The following is a 17,401-nucleotide window of genomic DNA, read 5'->3' as shown; positions in this document are numbered from 1 at the left end:
TGATAGTGACTTGAGTAAATTCATGCTGGTCAGAAATATACAAGTATATCACTAAACAGCCAGAATGAACTTTGACTTGAAATATAGAACTCTACTTTTCGCTTAAGGTCTCCTTTTTATTTTTCTTTCAATGCCCTTGCTATCTAGAGCTCCTAAGCTTTGATATATTTGGGTAAAAATGTTATGGCTAATAGGAAGTAGTTCATATAAAAGTTGCTGCAGTAAGAGTTAGCTTTAGTGCTTCTAAAGGCTAATGAAATGTCTATTTATACATATCCTTTATTAAATATTTTGATTGTCTTCAGTAGCTATTTCCTACCCCACTTATACAGTATTATATAATGATATTATAATTCTTAAGTTCTACATGATGCCTACAAATATTTACAAAAATGCATTTTCTGTTCAGTTCTGTTGATGTTCTCCATTTTTTTTTATCCTTGGCATGCTCTCACTGTGGAACTGACTGAGGTTATGACCCAAAGGTTTTCTCCAGTATTAGCTTTGTCCTTATGCAACCTCTCATGAGTACAATGATGCATCTAATAGGCTGGTCATTTGGGAACAAAGGGTGTTAGCTGGTCAGGCTGTAGGATTGTGTTAGAATAGTTTGACAGCAGTACCTTAAGTGAAATTTGTCAGTATGTCTTCCCTTTTCCAACTTAGATCAGTAGCTAACGTAAATTGTATTAGCAGTGAAGAAATGCATACATCTCTCATAACTGGGTTTTATCTAGACTTTCCTTTTACCCAGCTCCCATTTGCAGGAACAGCCCTCTTCACTAAACACAGTGATGCTTTGAACTTAGAATCACAGAATATCCTGAGCTGGAAGGGACCTACAAGGATCATTGAGTTCAACTCCTGGCTCCATTCAGGACTGCCTAAATATCAAACCATATGTCTAAGAGCATTGTCCAAATGCTTCTTGAACTTTGGCAGGCTCAGTGCTGTGACCACTTCCCTGAGGAGCCTGTTCCAGTGCCTTACCACTCTCAGTAAAGAAACTCTGGCTAGCTACCCTGTTTTGGGGTGTAGATTTGAAATTAGGTATTAATTTTATGTAGGATAATCATCATTTTCAGTGAAGAAACTGCCTGAGATATTTAAGTGTTCATAGTGAACCAGCTGCTTGCCTGCCACTATTTTCATTGAGGAATCACAGAATGGTTGAATTTGGAAGGGACCTTATGAGATTTGCCTGCTCTTTTCCAGACTGAGTGGTCCCAGCTTTCTCAGCTTCTCCTTGTGTGAGAGAGACTCTGAGAGATTCTCCAGCCTCTCAGTGATCTTCATGGCCCTTAGCTGAACTCACTCCAGTATGTGCATATCCCTCTTATATTCTGCTGAGGAGTGCTGAATAGAGGGGAAGGACCAGCTCCTTTGACCTGCTGGAGATGATTTTCCTAATGCAGCCAAGGAAGTTTTTGGCCTTTACTGTAAGGGTGCATTGCTGGTCCCTGCTCAAAAAATGTTGACTGTGAAAGTTTTGAAAGCCAACTAAGCAATTTTATTGGAAATTTTAAAGTAGTTTTGCTGTAGAACACAGGGAAGTTGCCAGAATTTTTACCGATATTAAGATAATTTTAAAAGTGCATTGAAGTGTGATTTCCCTGTCTGTATATTTAGGCGCAAGCACTCATGCCTTGGTTTGGATACTCTCCTGACTATTTGTTTAACAATCCACCATTGGAGTCACCAAGTCACACTCCACATGTTCCATTTAGCACCTGCTTGCAGAAAATAAAAGGCGAAGGTCTGCCTTTCACCACCGTCAGTTATTGTCCCCTGCTTCTCCCTTTTTCTCATATATGAGGCCATAAAAGCAAGCATGCTTGCCATGTTGACAACCATATGAGTATGTCATCTAGAGACAGATTTCAATACTGTTTACGTGCTAGCTTGCTTTTTTAAATATCAAAATAGTGTCAAACAACTGTCTTTGTCTCCATGTACCTCAGTGTTTCATCTGCAAGGTACAGGTGAGTATGTGCCTCTACTACCAAAGATAAATATCCTGATGAGTGGAACGTACAGATATGATAACAACTGCAGGCTTAATGAAGACATAATTATTTTCATCTGCTGAGGACATAACTTGCTATGTCCTCACCTGCTGGTTTCAACTCCTGGTGATTCAGGGGGGAATCTGGAGGGAAGGGCTCCTTCTCTTCAGGGGAAAATGGCTTTGCTTGCCATTATGGAAGACCAAAGCAGCTTTTAACAAAATGTGATCTGTTTCTTCTTTTTGGACTCTTCTTCTTCTGAAATTAAAACTTATTCAAAATACTTCACTCTAGTGCCAGGATTTAATCTCATTCCTTAAAATCTCCAGTGGGTTGAAATACTTTCTAATTAAATTTGTTCCAAGTTTTCCCTCAGGACAAATGGAGTAGAATCTTCAGGGTCTAATCCATTACTTTGTATTGAGATTATTTAAAAATCTTGAGGGCATTCTGCTCTTAAATACATGTTTGTTTTCATATCATATCACATAAGGGCTTATCTTTAATAATATTTTTATTAGGCTATCTGTCTTATTTTTAATATTTAAAACGTCTGACTCATTTACAGTGTGGTAACTCTTTCACCCCGGTAACCACTCACTCTCTATGTGGAAAAGCCTTAGGATTCTACTAGGAAGTGTTTAGGCCCATCCAGCCCTTACTGATTTTAATTGCGAGGATGGCTTCTCAACTCCTTGCAAAATTAGGCTTTATGGACCTTCTCTAAAGTCAGTTGAAGTCCATACTTGATTAAGCCCCAAAAAAGGAGGTCTTGTTGCTAATTCTGCAACAATTAAAGAGAAACCAGCCTGTTTCGTGGGTAGCACTCCGTATGAAGTGTTTCTTTCTAATTTTGACTTTGTATTTGAATTTGTTTGATGTATAGTTTGATATTTTTCAGGGTGACATTTGCAAGAAATGTGAGCAAAAATTTCTCATTTGTTTTAATTCCTGTATATTTTCATTTTTGCACATGCTTTCTGGCTCCTTTTCCTCTTTCCCTTCTTATAGCTCTAATTTCCATGCAGTCTGTCTTACGACATTTTTTGAGTATTTTACCTTTACTTTTCATCTTTATGGACCATATAATATTCTTCTACTGTACTGCCTCTGCACTCTGCTGTGCTGAAGTATCAATTTTTAAAGGGCACTCTCCTATCTGTGCATGTTTCTTGTAGATTATAGCCCTTTTTACTACTTTTGCTTCTGTTGATGATATGTTTTGAAATAAAGTTACCTCTCTGAGCTGTTATTGAACTTGTTTTTATTCTTGATGCTTTGGGAGAAATAAATATGAGCCTTGTCGTAATGTCCGATAATTCCCTAGGTGGTTTTGCCTAGGGGTTTTATTGTTGCCAAATTCTTGATGTTGAGGTATTGTTCCATCCAGGACCACAAACCCAGGTATGCCTTTGTCAATTTGAAACAAAGAGAGTAATTGATCACCTAAGGGTTCCCTCCCACTTTGGTTCCCCCTACCTAAAAGGTATTTGCTAGACCTTCACTAATTGTTTTTCGTAAGTGTGTGTGGTACCTGCTTGGCAAAATGTTTGTTCGTTTCTCATGTTCATTAATCTTTCTCTCATGATGTTGTCATTTTAAACATGCTCTAAAACATTTACTTATCCCAGCTCTTTTTCCTTTGTGCCACAGTCTGCAATTTTACAATGACAAGTGTAAGAAAACTGGCAGATGTGAATTTCGTAACTATGACATCTCTTTTCTACACTGAATTCCCAGATTGATATCTGATCTGAAGAAAAGAGGTGTCATGGATTATTCACCTATTTTATTCTCTAGTTAGATAAATACACTTACATATACAGAGAAGATGTACAGTATAAATTAGATGACAGCAGTGTTTTCAACAAGACTGGGTTAGGCAAGAACTGGGTTTAGAACCACAGGATATTAAGCTTAAATAATACAGTAGGCAAGACCTCTCGAGTAGTTGCCACATCCTCTAATTCAGATTGTGGAAAAGGCTTGTCTTTTAAACTTTTGTTCATTAGGTTTGTTTTCTAATGGGCTGCAACTCCTGGACGAAAAATAGCCCCATTGGAACCTAGAAGAATTTGTTTTCAGTTGAAGTTGTCATCATTTTCTGATGAAACTGAACTCTAGTAGAAAACCCAGTTTTCTTCTCAGACTGGAAAACCAAAGCCTTTTACAGCTAGATGTCTTTGTATCATTAGCGGTCTGAAGGAATCTGACAGTATGGATAGAAATAAAGGATAATAGAAGTTATAAAGAATACTGATGCTATACAAAGAAAAAAAAAATGATTTTTTTTGTAAAATGAAGAATATCAAAATAAAGAAAAAGTTGTTCTTTGCTGAAAGCAATAACTCATTTTTGAGCAACCAGAACTTGAATCAGAATGGGAATGCACACCTTGTGAGAGCTAATTAGGGATGTTCTAAGTAAAAATCAAGGACTCTTGGACTAAATTCTCTAAAAAGAATGAATACTAGTGCCTCACTGAAACAAACAAAACCACCACCAACAACAAAAAACAAACACAAAAGCAACAAAACCAAAAATTAGAACAAACAAAATGAAAACCCAGAAAACAAAACCCTAAATAAAAAAATAAAACGGGATGAGGGAGGGGGGGTACACCAAAAAGCAGAAGTTCCTTCTTGCAGTATCTAAATTCTGGAGATGGATGTCCAAGCCCAAACAAAAACATGGTCAATAAACAATTTAAATTAAAAAATAAAACAGAACAAAAAAACTTCTATTTAAAAAAATACTATTTTTTTAAACATTCAATGACTTGATTAATTTCTGAAGCTTTTTTCCATAATTTAAAACGTGATTTTGTGTCACAGAATGGCATCATATATCTCCAGTACTGCAAGACTGAATGTTGCTCAGCATGGTCATCAGGCCAGGGTTATTTTCTGAGAGAAATTTTGTATTTAGGGGGAAAGTAGAGAGCATTTTTGTGGCATGCTGATGTTTGGAAAACAATGGTTGTTTAGAACTGCTCAGAGGACTGGAATGTCACAAGTAGTCTGAGAGAAAATGGATTTGTTGGCAGAAGGTAGATAAAGTGGTCAAAGCCATGTGCTAAGTTCAGTTTGTGACAAAGCTTTTTGATTTGCCTTGTATCTCCTACTACCACACCTGTGCATCTGGCTTATGTGCAACACTATGCATGTCTCCAGAGGCTGTAGAGTTGTCATATCCAGCAGCCACAGAGTAAATTCCTGCCACAATATAAGTGCATGTAAAAAAGACTCAAAAAAAAAAAAAAAAAAAAAACAAAACCTTTCTGGCCAACAGAAATTATGAATTGTCAGTAAACTTGATTTGCAGAATGCTTTTTCAACATGTTTTTCCAGCTTCTTGCACATGATGAAAGGCTGTGGTTTTTGAAATGAATAATATACAAGATGGCTGTAGTTCTAGCAGCACTGGAAGTTCCAGCCTGCAGGATTCTTGGTGGGGCTTCAGTGAATGATCTTATTGGAAATAGATCAGTTCCATAAACCTAAATTTGGAAATAGGAAGAATAATACTAAATGTAACCAGATTGCGAAAGTAAAAAATCCGACCATGATTACATCAGGGAAGCACTGGACAAGTGTCATTTGTTTTTCACTTACAAGTCTGAGCAAATCCTCAACTGTCTGAGAAAAATTCTTGGGCTTTCAAGCCAGAAGGTTGTTGATATGAGGAGATGATTGGAGCACTTTGCTCTATGGTAAAATACGCAGATGGCTTCTTCGATTAGGTAGCTGGAATGGTATTTTGCATAAAGTGTAAGATTGCTTCAGAAGCTCTTTGCTTTGTTGTTGATATCAGGAGAAAAGGAATCATGCAAAATTTGAAAGTAGCTGTGATTCAACCTTTTTTAAGGTTAACATAAATAGATCAACCTTTTTTAAGGTTAACACAATTAAAGTTCCAAGCAGAGTTTTGGTAAGGATTAGTGACTTTTTAAATAAAATCATGTTTGTTTATATTTTTACATGGAAAATATGTAAAAGTTAAAAGAAAAAAAATAGCTTGTTCTTTTCTCCAAGGGGGTTGGACTAGATAATCTTCAGAGGTCCTTTCCAACCTTGGCCATTCTGTGATTCATACTTCTAAATGAGACTGAATTTAAGATTCAAAATGATATTCAGGAGCTGTGATATTATCTTGGGAGTGCCAAAAAGGCATCTTACAGCGACTCTTGGAAGATGAAAACTTTTTTTCAGTTTGCTCACCATGTTAATCAATATCAGCTACATCAGAGTAGATGACTGAATGGTGCATATAAATCTATCCATCTAGGTCTCTGCGGATGCTTAACTCATATCTGCTAACTTGGAACAGGCTTATCGGTGTCAACTTCTCTGCCAATCCCTTCTTTATACAGCTGGTGTGCTCAAAGAACTGATACTGCTATAGAGAACCATACTGCATCATTACCTTGCCTGATTATCTAGTTTTTCTCAGCAGGTGATAAACAGGCGTGTGTGGTAAATGGTAAAAAAGGAAGCAAATCATTCAGTACAAACCCTGTTGTGAAGCAACATGGTACTCTTGCTGATATATACCTAGGGGCTGGTGGCTCTTGAGTGTTTTCAGAACTGAGGAAATGATGGAGTTGCTCACGGAAAGCCTCTTCCCTGCTCTGCAGAAGTCACAGCTGATGCTGTAGGCCATCGTGCAGACTTGCTAACACTTTGGGTCTTCTCTGTAAATTAGTTTATGCAGCTTTTATAGCTGTGCTTCTTTAGAAGATCACAGAATCATCTAGGTTGGAAGAGACCTCCAAGATCACATAGTCCAACCTCTGACCTAACACTAACAAGTCCTCCACTAAACCATATCACTAAGCTCTACATCTAAACGTCTCTTAAAGACCTCCAGGGATGGTGACTCAACCACTTCCCTGGGCAGCCCATTCCAATGCCTAACAACCCTTTTGGTAATGAAAATTCTTCCTAATATCCAACCTAAACCTCCCCTGGCGCAACTTTAGCCCATTCCCCCTCATCCTGTCACCAGGCACATGGGAGAAGAGACCAACCCCAACCTCACTACAGCCTCCTTTAAGGTATCTGTAGAGTGTGATAAGGTCTCCCCTGAGCCTCCTCTTCTCCAGGCTGAACAACCCCAGCTCCCTCAGCCGCTCCTCGTAAGACTTGTTCACCAGACCCCTCACCAGCTTTGTTGCCCTTCTCTGGACTCTCTCGAGCACCTCCATGTCCTTCTTGTAGCGAGGGGCCCAAAACTGAACACAGTACTCGAGGTGTGGCCTCACCAGAGCCGAGTACAGGGGGACAATTACTTCCCTAGTCCTGCTGGCCATACTGTTTCTGATAAAAGCCAGGATGCTGTTGGCATTCTTGGCCACCTGAGCACACTGCTGGCTCATATTCAGCCGACTATCAACCAGGTCCTTCTCTGCCAGGCAGCTTTCTAACCACTCATCTCCCAGCCTGTAGCTCTGCTTGGGGTTGTTATGGCCCAGGTGCAGGACCTGGCACTTGGCCTTGTTGAACTTCATACAGTTGGCCTCAGCCCATTGGTCCAGCCTATCCAGATCCTCCTGCAGAGTCTTCCTAACCTTGAGCAGATCGACACACGCACCTAACTTGGTGTCATCTGCAAACTTACTGAGGGTGCACTCGATCCCCTCACACCAGCAGCATTTTGCAGTTTAATTAGGAATGCAAGTTAGTGGACTGATGAGGTTTACACTCACTGTGTAAAATTCTCACTGGGGTAGAACTGGAGCCAGGTTTAGGTCCACATAAATCCCCTACATAAAAAAAGGTGATGCTAATGTTTCTTGACCCTTTGTATTTTTAGGGACGTGTCCTTCATTTGTCCTAAAGATCACTTTGGATCAAACCTTCCTTATCTTTTGAAAGCTTTGGAATCATAGTGATGTCAGTATTTTCACTTCTGGGGTAGATTCTTAGTTGTTTAAGGTGCTTCTTTCCAAACTGGGTTTGAGAATCTGTAGAAGTGAAATGAAAGATTTGCTTTTATATCACCACAAATAAATATATCTTTGCTCCAATGACTGATGATACCTGTCATGACCCAAGACAGCAAATTTACAAGATGAGCAAATACACTCAGGCTCCTGAAATCCCATACAGCTGCCTTCAGAAGCAGATTCATGTTTTGTAGGTGAAATCTACTGTCAGAGACTGAACTGCTTTATGGTACTTTGGAAAATGATATATGATGTAGAATGTGAAAGAACTTTCGGAAGTGTAATTCATCCAGATTTGATTTGAAGTGGAAAGGATATACAATAAGAACAGAGTGAGGGCACCTTGTTTATAAGTCTTGTTACCATGTTTTATGTATGCCACAGAGCAGTTCTCAAGTACAGTTAGAATGAAAGCATTCAAAAAAAAATCTTAGCAGAAGAATGTAATAAATGGATTGCTGAGATGTAAAAATAAAATATATTGTCAAGACACAGATGGAGATCGTGACTGCTAACCATAGAGGGTTAGTTTATTCCTGAAAAAAATGTTTTGTTTGGGGTAATCCCCTTTTCCACAAAAAAAGAGGAATATTTCTAACCATCCCTGCATAAGTTTATTGAAATAATAAAAAGTCTCTTGTTTGTTTTGCATTAAGAAAAAAATCTGCAGAAATCAGGGGTCTTCTCCTCACATCTCCCATCACATTTGTTGATGGCCTCTTCAGTACTTTGAAAAGCAAATGTTGATGCCTTTGATTTTTTTTTTTTTTAATGCAATCTATTTTGGTGCACTTTTGAGGGAAGGTTTGGCTGAAGAGTTGCACTTCTTTAAGGTGACATTGGAATTTCTAGAAATGCAAACGCCATCTTACCGCAGAAACCATCAGCAATTCCAGCTTTTTTCCACTCTTCCTTTTACCTTTATTTTTTTGAGGCTGAGGTGCAGAAGGGGAAATGCACCCTAAACTCTCTCCTCTAACAAAAGCACAAAGTTAAAACATGAACATCTGTAAAAGAGAGTAACAAAATGGGGCTAGGGGATCATTATTGCTGCTACTACCATCATCATCAGTAACAGAGGTGAAATTTTTACAATTTTCTAATTATTATCAACAAATAGGTATGTTGGCTATAAGAATAAGTAACCATGACTTTAACACGTTTTTGCAATGAACTTTTCAGCATGCAAATTAAGCCACCTAACATTGGAAAGCCAGCTATTTCAGATACCGTAGGCTTCTTATAAGCCTCTGGGTAGTTCCTGCCAAAATGTTTGACTTGTGGGAACCTGGGTATTCAGCTGCTCCCTGCAAACTGCCTTCTCTGCAGTCATTAGGTTGCCACTAACTGCACTTCTGTGACTCACAGTTTCAAAACTCTTTCCCAGTGTACTTGTTTGTTAGCTAAAACTTTTCTAGGTGGGCAGGAGAAATAGCTGCAGCAGTTCTTAGGTGACTAATTTGCTTCTGGCTGCTGTAGGCAACTTCTTGATTTCTTCAGCTGGTTTGCTTTACTTACTTTTTAAAACTTCTGTTGCTTTGTCTGCTGGGGCTTTCATCCTTGGTGCATCTTCACACCAGCTAACCAGTGCTGCTCGTTCTGCTCTGAATTAAGCCTGAATTATTTCAAGGCTAGCAGAAAAGGGTTTTAAGGTCTTTAAATGCTTTATAGAGTTGGAAAGTCATCTTGGAATTCAGACTACACAATCATCATTCATCTAGAAATGCATGATTTGCATCAGACAGGACTGAGGTCTGGACTGGTGAGATGGGTGCTGGCAGGTGGGAGCACAGCAGCTCTGGGACAGCCCAGCCCTTACCCAGGTGCTTACAGTTACTGTTTTACACTGATAAAGAATGTAATTAATTCTATTTCTTTTTAATGGGGCTGTTAGAAACGAGCACAGAATGCAGAATTAGCTCTATCCCTCCCTGGGTGACCTGCAGGAAAGCTTCTTATGTCTCAACTCTTTCATCTGTAAATGGTTGTAACAATCCTTGTAGGAATGTCCCTAAAACAAAAATTCATGCTGCACTTTTGTTGTAAGAGTAGTGAAATATATGTATTTAACTCCCATGTGGTCAAAAGCTTTCTGTTTCAATGTGACGTTTTAGAGCTGAAGTGCTTAAATGTACTATAAAGAAAAAATGCAGATCAGTTTACAAACAATGTTATATCAACATTGTAGGACACTATACGCTATAGATCTATATAGAAAACTACATATACTCTTCTGGCTGAACAACTTTAGCAGAACATTCTTCATTAAAAACATTGTATTGAAGAAGTGACATTTATACCAGGTGCAAGGACTGCAGATAGGACTGCAGATAATAGATGATGGTTTTTCATCTACTGAAAAGACTAAAATACTCACTTTGTCTTCTCGAAGTTGATGACCTTAGTATACCTTGAAGTTTAACACACAGGAAACTGTACAGGATTTACTGGTACCCCTAAGTATAGTCATTTGTCGTTCCCTTGTTATCACATCGGACTACAATCCTTGCTTCACGTTTATGGTGCACATAAAGCACTGTTCCATTTATTGTTCTTGACGCACATCTGGTTGCACTTCCTTAGAATGAACTGTCTGCTGCTAAAAATAACTCTTGGCTTATATATATATTTATTATTCAGTAATAGCTAATAATTTTCTTTGGGAAACAAATCCTTGTGTTCATGATTATTTTTTCCTAGCTCACTGCAGATCATTGACATGCTAAAACCACGGATTGCTTGAACATCCAGCCTAAGCGCCTGCAGTTAAAGGGTACATATTTTCTTCGAAATAGAGGTCACTTGGTTCCTCCAAATATTATAAGCACATTCTTAGCATCTGCTAAGAAGAATGACCTTTTCGGTATTGTATATTTTCTTGACACTTTCGAGCATTTGTTCTTTTTTGTTCATAACTTTTGTCTGGAAAATGTAAAGGTACTGCAACTTGTTATATTACCTCAAGGCCTCGAAAGATTAACATTTCAGCTTTGTGTTCTTTATGCTCACAAACAAGCATAACTTGTCCATCTAAGTCTAAACACTTATAGATATGCAGGGTATGTGATGTTAAAGGGCTGTACAACATTTGAAATAATTAGGGAATGGCATAAGTTCAGTCTCCTTACGCATGGGCATATGTACATTATTTTTAGTTGTGGAAATAGGCTGTTTTCCTCAGAAACTATCTCATTTGCTGTAAAAAGCAAAGAGGCCCTCATTTTGCAAGAGGAATGTTTTGTGCTCATTCCTTGTTGTTGAATGTATGGCCCCACATAATTTTACTGCATGATATTGAATTTCTGTTCTGTCTTCCAAGTGGCTGTTTTCATAATGGATTTTTTCTGTTGTCCACAGCTGTAGTCCTGAAATGCCTCATTGGTGTTCACAACATCTTAGTAACAGGGAACAAGGATGTTATTAGAGAAAGCCCATTGAAATGTGTAAGCAATAAGATCAGAAGTTGCCACTCATTTGGGGCAGTGTTTGAGAATGTGGCATGAGCTTTTATTTCTCCTACAGGTGGATGGAGTCCTCTTCTGATGGGGATGGGTGAAAGTAGGTTTTGTAGAGTGGAAATACAGAAATGTCATATGCTATCAGTAAGATAACAACATTGTATACAGGCTTTTTGTTGATGAGTATGCTCACAAATCAGAGAAACGGTGAAATTCAGGGTCTGGGGTTCCAGTTGGCATCTTGTACAGCAGCATCCTTGGGAAGATGTTTGCTTTCGTGTCCAGATTTTGCTACCTTGAACTCTGCTGCCCATCTCCTGCCTGTATTTGTTACAATCCTGTCTCTCCCCTACCCTGACTCCTTGTCTGGTCCCTCTTATTTAATCAGGCCTAGTCTCTGCTTTCCAGTTTCTTCATTCCAATCTGACGCTCATCATTCTTTTGTCCAAGGTTGTCCTAGATTTCATCCAAACCTCAGTCTCTGATCTGATCCCAGCCTTTGTTTGGTCACTACTATCTAACTTGTTTGGGTCATGTACCATCTCCCTCTAAACCCCAGAGTTTAATCTTGCTTCCACATTCTTGCCATGGCTTTTTCACCCAGTTTTAATGTTGATCCTTCTTGCCAATTGGATACAGATTACACAGTGACTGCTCACCTTTGCAGTGTCAGGTCCCACAGGGGATGAAGACGTCCACAGCCCTGGAAAGAGAGCACTGTGTTTGGAATGTGTCTGCTGAGCTATGCATTTCCGCTTGGGAAATGTGAACTAAGGATATTTATTTTGGCCCAATTTAAGACAATTCTTAGGAGGGAATTTGGTTGTAAGTCACAGGTTTCATCGAAACCTTGATAAATGAGACAGCTTTCAGTTTTTTGATACTGCCTTTCCAGGAGACCTCGGGCAGCATGTTTGGGCTTCTGCAGGGTCCCTTGGGGAAGGCAAAAAAATGCCTCTGGTTTTTCACAACTTGCCAGAGCACTGCATAGTAGAGGAACTTCTCCAGATGGAAAAGCCAGAGTAGGAAGCTGGTCTTCTACATAGGCCTCACCTCCCCTCTGTAGCAGCCTCCAGTAGCTGAAGCCTGTGAGAAATGTTCTAGTCAGCTCTTGCTGCTGCCCCAGGTTGTGCCCCAGGGTTTGTGCAGAGGGTGTGTGGCTGCAAGTAGTGTGGTGGTATTACTGAGCTGGCTTTTCCTGTCATGGTGGACATCTACCACAGCTTGTCTGCTGTCAGTGTGCTAAGACAGGCAGGCAGTACCGTTTCTTCTTCCTTGCCTCAGAAGCCCTGAGTGGAGGGATCCCATCAGCTGCCAGGAGGGGTTTGCACCTTGAACGGGAGGGGCTGAGCACCTCTTGCTCACCCCATCACTGTGCCCTCCTGGCCCCAGGCCCTCAGCCGGCAGCAGAATAACTAACAGTGCTGCTGGCACCGGCGGCTGCAGCCCTTCTGCAGGCTGTCATTAAGCAACATCAGAGTTTGTTTCTAAGTAAAATGGAAATGCCTCTCTTGCACTGCCATTTTTCAAAATCTTGGGGGTTCTGAATCTGTTGCTACAAAGAGAAGAAAACTTCAAAGCCCTGAAAGAAAGCAGAAGTCAGATAATGACTGCAGCGAAGGAGAGAACAATTCCCTGATCAGGAAAGCAGACCGAATCACAAACCTGTTACTTTTATGTCCCACCACATGTGGGTGAAAGATACTAAAACTTCTAGAATTATCAGTGTGCAAGCACTTTAGGAGGTGTCTCAAAAGAGCCAGAAATTTCAGGTGCCCTGCCTTTAACGATCATGGCTCATGACAGCTTTCTTTGAGATGTTGCTCAGTGTTTTACTGCCAGGCCTCTCAGTCACGTGTGTATGCTTGGCTCTCCAAGTGATACAGGTCAAGGGCAAAGTGCCATGCAACAGTTTTAAATTTAGTGGTTCCCAAAACAGACTTCTGTTGATGAGGTATCCAGCATAATGTGGTGCTTTGTCACTTTATGGGGTAATTTAAAAAAGATTAAGAACTCTTAAAATTTGGAAGAGACTGTAAGCCATGAAAGTTTGGCAAGAATTTCCTAGATCAATCAGTTAGGCAACCAGAATAATTAACTTTGTTTCCAAGGGCTTTTTGTTTTGTTTTTGTTTTGTGTTTTTTTTTAAGTGCTGCTGAAACCTGTCAGATTAACAGAGTTTGAGAAACTGAAAGTCTTTATCGGACATATATAGCACCATTCAATACACAGCAGTATAGAAAATTTTTTCTTTATTGTTTTCTATTACTGTTTAAGAAACTGCCCTCAGGTTCACAAGCCTTAGGAGTTGACCTATGGGGCATTAAATAAATAAATAGAGTATTACTAAGGTTACCAAACAGTGTATTTCAATAAACAGCTGCTTCCAACAACCATAATTCACATACAGCTTAAGAGAAGTGGTATTGCTCAAACCATGTGAGTACTTAATAACCTTACGTTCCTGTTTCTCGTTAAGTGTTGTGGTGGACAGCTTTCTGAATTGCATATTTTCACCTATTAATATTTTATTAATAAACTAAATTCTGGAAAACTATATTTTTGAGATTAAACTGTTGCCCAATACTTACGTAGAGAAACAATATAAATCAAAAAATACATTATTTTCTCAAAGGGCGCTTTGGCATATAAATGCAGCCAGCTTCTTTGGGAATGAGTCAGAGATAGAAGCTAAACTGCTCACTTCTAATGACTCATTTCTAATACGCTTTGTTAGATCTTGGCTCATGAAACAAAGTCACCAGCACAAATTTGTCCTATCCTCACAGTTAATTGAATTCCCTATTGAGTCTTACCCTGTCGTGTTTTGTGTGTTGGAGGGAATCAAGTGCCTGAAAATAGATATAAAACACTGTACAGTAAGAATAAGATGAAACCCTGTCTCCTTTTAAATTCATGCACCAAAGCACAAAACATTTGTTACTGCTTGAAAACTTCAAGGAAATATTAACCTGCTTGGCAAAAGGTGCATCAATTGCCCTGTTGAAATGAAAACAAATTGTTTTGATTCCATTTAAATTCAAAACCTGTTCAGTATCTAAACCAATCTACATTGTGATTAGATATGATGAGATCTTTTTTCCAATACATCATCAAGGAAAAAAGTGGGGAAGAAAACATCATTAGGACACTGGCAAGAGCGTTAGAGCTTTTAGCCTTTACCAGTTAGAACTGGTAATGCCTTCTGACACGAAAGTTCATAGAGGGTTTGTGGATTGCATCTACCTGGATATTATTGCAATCTGAACAATGCAAGACTAAGTTGAATTGACAGTCACCTTTCAAATATTTACCCTTTTCAAACTAGGCTGGTATCTGAGATGCTGCCATATTTTTCTATTTTGTGTAAACAGGTGAGCAGGGGAATCCGAATATGAATAACTATTTACGTGTATCATCTTTTATTCCCTGATCTTGTTATCTCTTCAAATAAACACACAAAAATATCAAAAGTAACCTCCAGTCAAGACAACAGTGAAGGTATCTTGAAAAAAACCATCAGTTTTGCAGTATTTCACCTCTAGGGTCATTCCTCCCTGTTAGATAACTGCCAGAAACCAGTACAATTTCCAGTACTTTAATGTATTTTAGGGAACCTATGAAAAAGCTCATGGTTTTTAAACAGAATAATAATCATAGAATCATAGAATATCCTGAGTTGGAAGGGACCCATAAGGATCATCAAGTCCAACTGCTGGCACCGCACAGGTCTGCCCAAAAGTTTAGACCATGTGACTAAGTGCACAGTCCAGTTGCTTCTTACATTCAGACAGGCTTGGTGCAGTGACTAGTTCACTGGGGAGCCTGTTCCAGTATGCGACCACCCTCTTGGTGAAGAACCTCTTCCTGATGTCCAGCCTAAACCTCCCCTGCCTCAGCTTGACACCGTTCCTGCAGGTCCTATCACTGGTGTTTATGGAGAATAGGTCACCTGCCTCTCCACTCCCCCTCGCGAGGAAGTTGTAGACTGCGATGAGGTCCCCCCTCAGCCTCCTCTTCTCCAGGCTGAACAGGCCCAGTGACCTCAGCCGCTCCTCATATGTCTTCCCCTCTAGGCCCTTCACCATCTTCGTCGCCCTCCTCTGGACACTCTCCAACAGTTTAATGTCCTTTTTGTACTGTGCTGCCCAGAACTGCACACAGTACTCGAGGTGAGGCCGCACCAGCGCAGAGTAGAGCAGGAAATCACTTCCCTTGACCAACTAGCGATGCCGTGCTTGATGCACCCCAGGATACGGTTGGCCCTCCTGGCTGCCAGGGCATGCTGCTGGCTCATATTCAACTTGCTGTCAACCACAACCCCCAGATCCCTCTCTGTGGGGCTACTCTCCAGCGTCTCGTCGCCCAGTCTGTACGTATAGCCAGGGTTGCCCCGTCCCAGGTGCAGGATCCGGCACATGCTCTTTTTAAACTCCATGTGGTTGGTGATTGCCCAGCTCTCCAAACTGTCCAGATCTCTTTGCAAGGCCTTTCCACCCTCATCTGAGTCCACAACTCCTCCAAGTTTGGTGTTGGCAAATTTGCTCAAATAATCTGTATTAATTTGTATTTCTCCCATAACTTTCTCATATTGTTTTTGTATATAGACAGAAACATACATACCAAACATACCATTTCTAGATATAGAGCCTTACATGAACTTGCAAACAATGTTGTGGGATATATACATTATATGTGGGAGTAATTTCATGTCATGGGGTGCTTTTAATCTCATATAGAATTGTATCATCCCATTTACTTTTTCTTTGTCCTCAATGTAAACTACCAGTTACTTATCCTTTCGGTGCTCCCATACAAAAAAGAATTATTTACTCTAAATTCATCTTTCCTGATTCATGAAATGACCATAGGAGAATGTGTAAGAACAGCTTCTTAAAAAGATGGGACAAGATAAGGACTCTGGGACAACTGATTGCCATGCCAAAGGATTGCAGCACAATTTTTTCTGCTTCAAATACAACGCCTTAAACAGCAGCGAATTGTATCCCTTTTGTTTTGCAATATGCAAGTCCCCGGAAACTGAAAATACCTGCACTAAATAATGTCTAGTTACAGGGCCTTAACGTAATTGGGATAATGAAAGTCCCAAAAGAATTTCCAGCAAGAGTTACTCATATTGTGAGTAGTCTGACTCAAATCTATTTCTAAAGGTTATTTACTCAGTTTTCAGGCTACAAAGAGGACACAATAACTTGCAGACGGTGGGGAGAGGAACACAGACATATGGATTAACCTCTACAATTGAATGATATAGTCACGGTGTTTTCTGTGGGATTAGAGCTGGATCCTCTTAGGTATTTCTTGCCAGCTCACCAAGGCTGACTTGGTAGCACTTGGCATAGCTCAGAACTATCTTAAATCAAACCTCAGTTTCGAGTTTGAGAGAGGTATCAAACATAAGTAACCCAGAGAACGAAGTCCATTCCCTTTCCCATGCAATGGTACTTTGCCAAGTTGTGACATAGGTATATTTTCAGGCATTCCCGTATCACAGAGTGCTGGCCAAATACAGCTCCCCATAAAGGTACTGTTTGTAGATGCTGATATTAGCAGAGACAATAAGGATAAAGTACTGAAGGAAAGCTGCCATCAAAGCATATGAGTTCAGGCGTCCCCATGATCTTTCTCACCGGTGTGCTGACACATACTCCAAAGGTTCATTCTGCCTGTCATTTACTGAATCATTGTACTCAGTTTGTGAAGAAATTGTGATAGTCAAGATGATATTTGTTTTTCTGAATAAGGAGAGGCATAAGTGATTTCCCTGAGTTCCTTCATTCATTTGTCACTCTTTGCTCAAGCTGGCTAGACTTGGCATAGCTAGAGGTGACCTGATTTTGATCCCTGCCAAATTCTGTTGAATGCGATAGAAGGAAGTGCTTCAGGAAATGTGTAGCTGAGTGGCAGGACATAATTACTCTAGCCACTCAAGCTAGTTATGCACAGTGTCTCTTAAAGATAAAACAGTT

General features: G+C 39.8%; 1 long non-coding RNA gene across 6 annotated transcripts in view; it reads left to right on the top strand.

Moving 5' to 3' along the window:
• The window catches only part of LOC126913330 (uncharacterized), a 275,232-nt gene that overhangs the window by 13,132 nt on the left and 244,699 nt on the right, over positions 1-17,401 (top strand). The window lies entirely within an intron of this gene.

This window comes from Cygnus atratus, chromosome 5 (assembly GCF_013377495.2).
Source record: "Cygnus atratus isolate AKBS03 ecotype Queensland, Australia chromosome 5, CAtr_DNAZoo_HiC_assembly, whole genome shotgun sequence".
Classification (NCBI taxonomy): Eukaryota; Metazoa; Chordata; class Aves; order Anseriformes; family Anatidae; genus Cygnus; species Cygnus atratus.
The sequence above is the reverse complement of the archived record's forward strand: the minus strand, read 5'-3'. Positions and strand labels throughout refer to the sequence as shown.